The sequence below is a fragment of the Lygodium microphyllum genome, chromosome 29 (assembly GCF_053477565.2).
Source record: "Lygodium microphyllum isolate KBCC chromosome 29, Lygodium_microphyllum_v1.1.10, whole genome shotgun sequence".
Classification (NCBI taxonomy): domain Eukaryota; kingdom Viridiplantae; phylum Streptophyta; class Polypodiopsida; order Schizaeales; family Lygodiaceae; genus Lygodium; species Lygodium microphyllum.
In genome coordinates, this window is record NC_141163.1 from 102,130,269 (window position 1) to 102,138,661 (window position 8,393).

Sequence of the window (8,393 nt, forward strand, 5' to 3'; positions counted from 1 at the left end):
GAGGATTGGCCCCTTGATACGCCGCTAACACAAATAATAGAGACGTAACAAGCTCTTCTCTTCTTTTAAATGATCCAGGAGATAGAAATTTCCTCACTTGACAATCTCCCAAGGAACCCATACGCCTAAACCTACAGCTTTAGGTGCCTCACAACTTAGTGTGGGTCATGTATATCAAAAACCAATTGCAATGAATCCAAGAGTTACCATGTGATACGGGCAATGCAACTGTGAATGCCATAATGCTCAAACATTTTAAAAATTAGCATTGTGTAATGCAACAAACATGTCTTTCCATTATTTTAGTCTACACGTCATGCTTTGTTGCTAAGGGTGTCAACGGCCTCGAGCTTTCTCGTGCAGCTTAACCCCCTTTTAACTTAATTTATAAACGTCCTATATGGTATGCACAAATAAATAGACCAGAATTTCATATATTTTCAGCCACTAATCAACATCAAAACCCCTCTTCCCCCCTATTGTTTAGGATTTGTATCGTTGATAGGTGTAAAAAGTAGGTTTTTGTGTATTTTTCTTATTAAAAAAATAGAAAAATGGACTTTAACATGAAGACATAGATGAATTGAGACGTATCCCTCCTGACATAGTCATGCCATACATTCACGGTCATAAATCTTATTTTTTCCTAATTTTTTAGCGTAAAAAACTATTTTTTTTCTATTTTTTAATATTTATCTTCATTTATTTCTTCATAAAAATGTGATACTTAAAAATTATGAGCTCTCACTGATCAAGGACACTCAGCATTATTTTCATATCCATTTTTATCCCATATGACCCCAAAACGCTCAATAAAAATCCAAAATTCCATTATTTTTATAAAAACCGCAACTTACGGGTTTTGCATGTTTTGCGAAAAAGTATTATATCATCATATTCTTTGGTTTTCTTTCATATTTTAGAGAGAGTGCATAAAACACAAGAACCGCTCACTTACACATAGAAACCGCGATTCTGAGGCGCATATCTTGTAGACAGGAGGCTGCTGACGCTTCTTCTTTCCCATTGACACACTGTCATGACGTTGCGTGTCTACCACTGCAAACATGAGGGCGGAATTTTTTGCCAAGATTTTGGACTCTTAAGTCAGCGTCATTTTAAGTTTATTTTCCGTTGTGTGTATCTTTTGTGTTTGCATTTTGCATGGCGCACGAGCACATGTAGTTAGGCTAGGCACAAAATTTTCAATGCATTCATAATTTCTATGTGGGAGCATTGCTCGATTGATTGCATAGCATGGATTCTAATTTGCAAACTGCATGAATGATTGGGCATGAAATTCTCTTCCAAAGCATATTCTCGATAAGGCTCAATGCAAGGAAAAACGGGCTCATATGAAGGTATCCATCTTGAAGACTCAAGGACATTGAGGAAATGTTTTTTTTTCCTCAAAAAGAAGACTGGAAATGTCTCTATAGCCCCAATAATGGACTTAATATTTACACAAACAACCATGCAATGTTGAGTACATTGACTTCAGACCAACACCACTGCAGCGTTATAGGAAGTTCTGGATTGTATATTGTTGTTGATAAGAAGAACCAATTATGTGGAGAGAGGCATAGCAATGCTTCATTCATGTCTACTTCCTATTGTGTGAAAGGGGAGGTTGAGATATTGATAAAAGCATTGATTATGGGTTTTGCAAACTTTTAAGGATAGGTCTAGTATTCATTATAAAAATGCGGCCACACAAAATTCTTTTCTCTTTTCAAACAACAACTTTCTGGCTTTCATATGATTTCCTTGTAAGATCCTGTCATTTTTCCAAAGATAGCATTGAGGATACTGAATTGCGACAGTTGCAATACGAAAGAAAGAGAAACAAGCACTAAGGAAAATGCCAATGAGCCTTTGTCAACAAGCATAGGCTGAATCAAGGATATAAGTTGAATTTTACAACAGATTGCACTTTTGGCTCGACTCATCCGGGTGTCACTGCTTCTTCACTATGCCTTGCATGCCCCATGTCTAATGCACCGTTCTTGTAGATTTTGACTCTGTTAGCACATATACACTCCTAGTTTCTCTTACCACCAGAGGATCCGATGCTACTAAGCATGCACGCAATAAGCCTTGAACTGGGCGCCCTCTCAAATCTCTTATTGGAAACTCTTGTAAAGAAGCTTTAGGTTGGAAGCAAATATTACAATTAAAAGCGGGTCGATTGGGTTGTACTCAACTCCACACACATGGGTTACAAAAAATAGAAGCAAGAGGCAAGAGAGAAAGGGAAAGTAAACTTTATGCATTCTTCATCATCATTAAGAGATGATGTCACCATATAGTCTAGCTAAGCAGGTAGGTGAATGTACATCCTATGACCTCAAGTCCTTTTCATGTTGATGGAATACCAAATGAATTAGTCTTCAAGATATGCAATCTTCTAGAGCAAAAGTACAAAACTACCATCCTTCACTCTTATATGTTAGCTCCTCTACCACATGGATCAAATGCAAAAGATCCCTAACACCTCTTTTAACACAAGTCGTGTTCTAGATCAACATGGAAAATATACATCTTTACATCATGTGTTACTAGCGGAGAGAGAGAGAGAGAGAGAGAGAGAGAGTGTGTGTGTGTGTGTGTGTGTGTGTGTGCGTGCGTGCGTGCGTGCGTGTGTGCGTGCGTGCGTGCATGCGTGCGTGCATGTGTGATGTATCCATTAGTGTTGTCATGCCTCCTCTTCCCACAATCCAATAAGAAAATTAGAGGAAGAAGAGAAGGCTGCAAGAGATAAATAGGAGGAGGAGAACAAGAAGTAGAGGTGGCATGAGAAGACGAAATGAGAAATAGAAGAAGAAATGAGAATGCATAAGAGAGAAAGTGAGAAAAAAAACTAGTGAGACACATGTAGTTAAGCAAAGCTTGTGGTGGTGGTTGTTGGGGGTTAAAGGTTCATATGCCTAGCCACCCACATTTAATCTATACAATGTGCCTACACACTTGGATACTGCAAGTGACAAGCACTCATCATTGCAGGCTTATTGTAGTATTTTTGGGATAAGGTAGTTACCACTATTGTTCATCTCATTAATAGATCCCCATGCACTAATCTTGGTGGTAGAGTTGCAAAGGAGGTATAATCTAGTAAATCTCCCTCAAATGCACACTTGTGAGTCTTTGCATGTGAGGTTTTCTATCAAGTGAGGATCTCTAAGCTACAAACACAAGAATTTACAAGAAAGCCTTGTTGTGGAGGATGCTTATGAAGATTTCTCTTAGTATGATTGATGAGCCATTGAGCTTAGAGTACTCAAGGGAGTGTTAGAGACCTCTCGTCTATGGTCTTGTGGTGAGATTTGAGAAGTTAGAGGTTGTTCATGTGTGAATCAAATAAGGTTCACAAAATCTATAAGCCTTGTCATTTTACAAACAGGTTGTAGGTGTTGGATGTGGTAGACACTAATTGTAGATTGTTAGACATTATATGTGTTGGTCAAGGTATAATGATGTATTGAGTTCAATATGGGTGAAAATCTACTTGAATTATCATGTTATTAATAAATGTAGATTTTTGGATTTTGCTGCATAATGTCTAAGGGATTTAATTAGATTGTTAGTGACAAGTATAACAAGCATAACTTCCATGATTGGAAGTCCAAATTGACCAATTTTCTTATCGATAAAGGTATTAGGACTTGGATCCATTAAAGCATAGGTTGATGATGATGATATAGTGGTTGCATGTTTGGATGGCTTGAGCAAGGGGTGCAAGTAGTTCGAAACCACCATCAACATGAAACACTATCCTTGATTTTGCAAATCTAATATCTATGTTGATATCAGAAGAGAAATCTTGGATCTTGATGCATCTTTGTCACAAAGCAAGAACAATTCAGAGTAAGCACTCTGCTCTAACACAAGTAGAGACAGAGGCCATAGTAGTGATAGAGGCCATGGTGGTGGGGCTGTTATGAAAGGTGAGAAGGATCGAAGCTTGCTTGGAAGAGCTATGGTGGGAGAGCAAGAGCAAGAAAGAGAGAGAAACCAAATGGGAAATCCAACCATCACAATATGTGATTGGGCCTTCCTTTATTCAAACTATCACTAAAAGAATAAAGAATAAAGTGATGGTGACGAGCACCCACCACCTGCAGTGTGCAGTGGTGGATACTGTCAATGTAGTAATACATAGGTGGCTAGGTAGAGGCGCCTTTATCCCCAACAACCTCCCACTTAAAGGCAAATCTTCCCTAGTGAGGAGTGAAAAGAAAAAGAAAAGATAGTACAATGTACACATGTACAATAGGATGAGGAAAAATGTCATCTCACCCAATGCCCATCAATCTCATGAGGAAGGCAAAAAGCTCTCACTAGTGAGGCTTTTCCTAAGTAGATCTGCAGGATTTTAATCAATGGATATCGTGACAAGGTCATCAGGCTTGTCCTCCACAACCCCACGTATGAAGTGATATCTCACCTCAATGTGTTTCGTCTTCACATGGAAGACCGGCGGATTCTTGGCTAGCTAAATAGCACTCATAGAATTTGAATGCAGCATAGGTATAGAATCAATCCCAAGGTCATGAACCAAACAGCCCCAACCATATGGCCTCCTTGCAAGCCTTAGTGGGCTGCAACATACTCGGCCTCAGTGGTAGAGAGAGTCATACACTTCTGAACCCTAGACATCCAAGAGATAGCTAATGACATACTAGCCCATGGTCTACCTACTATGCAAGATCATGATGTTGGATAGAGAACATGTGCTGTATAAGCCCCACAGCTAGTCTTGATATGCTCCACTAGAGCTCCACATCCTCTTGATTGTTATAAGCTCTCTATGGATTATGTCATGGTGATAGACTCTACTGAGACACTTACCTATGAGAAGGCTATGCACAAAGGTGATTCTCATTCTTGGGAGAGGGTCATGCAATTTGAGTTTGATTTGCTGTAGAAAAATCATGCATGGGACTTAGTTTCCTTGCCTAATGGAAAGCATACATTGCCATGCAAGTGGGTGTATAAGTTGAAGAGTACCCCTAGTTTCCCTAAGCCAGCATATGAGACTAGATTGGTTGCTAAGGGTTTTAAATAGAAAAAGGGAATTGACTTTGATGATATATTCTTCCATGTGGTCAAGATGACTACCTTGCACTTGGTATTGACCTTGGTTTCTTAGTTGAATTTGAATCTTTATTAGATGGATATTGAGAAGGATTTTTTACATGGAAACTTGCATTAGAAAATTTATATATGTTAACCTAAGGGCTTGTGAAAAAAGGCAAGGAACACCTAGTATGCAAGTTGAGGAAGAGTCTTTATGGACTTAAGTACATACCTCGAGAATGGTATCATAACTTTGATGCCTTCGTGCATTCACAGGGTTAGTCCCATAGAGATATGGATCCATGTCTTTACACAAAGAAGGCCTATGAGGGTAGCCTTATCATTTTGGTGTTGTATGTTGATAATATGCTTATTATTGGGAGTACTCATGATGAGTTGGATGCTTTGAAGACTAAGCTCAAGAAAAGCTTAGGGATGAAGGACATGGAGCAAGCCTCACACATACTTGGTATATGCATTACATGCAATCACTCTACAGGACTTATCTACTTGTCCCAGAAGGAGTACATTCACAAAGCACTTGAGCAATTACATATGCAGGGTGGTAAAGCCTTATTATTTTGGTTCTATATATTGATGACATCCTTATTATTGGGAGTGCTCGTGATGAGCTAGATTCTTTTGTCATGAAGGGGACCTAAAAGAGAGAGAGAGAAGGAAGAAGACTCAAGAAAAGAGAGAAGAAGAGAGCAAAGGAGAGAGAAATACTAGGAGAAGAGAGAGAAGGACATGAAAAGAGAGAGAATGAGAAAGAAAGAGGGGAGAGAGAGAGGGGAAGCCATGGGAGCTGAAGATGAAGGTGAGGAGTTAGATTTGTATTTATCAAATGGTATCCTAATCAGGTCCTTGTACACCTTAAATACCCCATCAATGTAACCAGGTATTCGCATATGCTAACCCTGTGTTAACCCCGTGTAAGACCCTCTAATCCCATTCTTTACATTCCATCCCGGCCTAGAAGGTTTTTGCCCTCAAAAACAAAAAGAGGGCGTATTGGTATGGCTGGGTGGGGGGGTGAAATCTTGTGGAACGGTGGCCTATGAGCATGTATGCATTTTGAGCTTGAGGGAAGAAGGTAACTCAGTACAAGGATAGGCACCAATTCCAAACAAGAAGGGCTGGACAACACTGGACAGCATGCTGTCTCAAACAGGCATGCAGTGGAAAACTGATCATAACTTGCCATGGGCAACTCCAAACGAGACGTTCCACATGTCAAAACGGAGCTTGTTGAGCGTACTTTCAGCCCACGTAGATCATGCATGGGTGCAATTAATGCATGCCCAAAACTATTCGAAAATAGATGGCTGTCTACTACAAAATAGGCCCAAATTGAGTTGTCCTTCAGCCAAGGTTGCCGCCTCAAGGTGAGGGGACTGCACAGGGGGAGTGCTGATGTAGATAGAGCTTTTTTCAACCCCTGAGATTAGATGGATAACCTGCATAATAAGCATCAAGAGCACAAGGGTCATCCATATAAGCATGGGTCACCATACTACCACTAGGGTCAAAGGATAATTATGATCCAATGCATCTCTTGTATCATAGAAGTAATTTATGGTGTCATCTTCAAGCACTGATGGTGGCACAAGATCCTTACCGACCCATACGGTAGCATGCATTGACTTGTCCATAAACTCATTGGGAACCACTAGGCCAAGTCGGACTGGAGCATATGAGGTTGCAATCACTACATCATTCACTGCATCAATCCCAAGGCATTTCATGTCCATGAGTTCCACATGCGTGGCTCTACTGGGCATTCAAAGTTGAGGCCCTAGGCTGATGGGGCACCTGCTCATGAGCCTGCAGTAGTGATGCTCTCATCATGGCATCGTTCTTGAGAAGTATCATGTGGCTCATAAGGATGTGCATGTTGCTTATAGTAATGATCAAGTGGCTGATGATATTGAGCACTCCGTTGGTGATAATGATGTTGCTCTCCATGTACATACTCATATACATTTGCATGATGTTGTCCATATACATAGTGCTGTCTAGATAACCGTCCATGTATGTGACTAGAATGTAGCTCATAAGAACATACATAGTCATCAGATGCATGCTGCTCAAAATATTCACAATCATCATATGCATGTTGACCATAAGTAGGCGCATGCCCTTGCCTTTGCACATCGAACCGACGCCAATGGTCTTGGTACTCATAATGTCCGTGAGAATGCCCATACATGCCTTGTTGACAAAAATGTCCATTGGTGCCATACTTCCCATGCATTACATGTGGGCCAAACTGATTATTAGGGCCTTGCTGCCCAAAATTCCCATGCTACCCATGTGTACCTGCATTAGGGCCTTGGGTCAATACATGCGAACCAAACTGAACATTGGGGCCTTGCTGCCCAAAACTGCCATGTGCATGCTGCCCATGTACACCTTGCATTCCATGCTGCCTAAAATTTGCATTAGGCCCTTGCTGGCCATTCCCATGAGTATGCATATAGCTTCCATTACGGGGGAGCTGTTGTCCTAAGGATGGGCTTGAAGGGTTCGTAATGGGGGAGGGAAGGATGGGTTCATCATGTCGAGTGGAGGGCTCGCTTGTCTCATAAGTGCTATGGGGAAAGCCATGGGTGCCAACAAAACCTTGTGGGCTACGCCCGGTCTCCAAGGGAAGAGGGCGGTTGGCCTCATAAGTGCTATGGGGAAATCCATGGGTGCCACCAAAACCTTATGGGCTATGCCCGGTCTCCAAGGGAGGAGGGCGGTTGGCCTCACGAGGAGGAACATGCTCCTTGGGCTGAGCCGAGGAGGGTGCGATGGCGAGGATGAGGGCACCCATGCGCTTGATGAGTAAGTCCATCTTGGCCATCATTTCAGAATGACGCTGATCTTGGCAGGTTCCCATCTCCCTATGGCGTGTTCCAACTCTCGATGCCGGTTGGCATGATGGGTCTCATGTTGGCATAGAGTATGGTTAAGCATAGCCAAGCGGTCCATCTCAGGGGCACCATCTTCAAACATGTCCTCACGATCCTCTTGGGCTGAGCTAGGATCATTCATTGAGGCACGGGAGTCCCTTATTCCATGCTGGAAGTCCTCTTGGGTCTTTGCTTTTCCCTTGTGGCCTACCATCCTAAGTGTAGTCCACTAGACCCCCTGTTACGAAAATTGCAATATCTTGAGCTAAGAAGTCCGATCACCAAACTTTTTGATTCAAATTAAATCTCTTGATCCCCTCTACAAGGCTATGTAAAAATATCTCTGAGAATAAATGATTAGGGATTTTTTGTAATTGACTTTTGTGGGCTGACTGTGTAGGACTGTTGCCTGTCCCA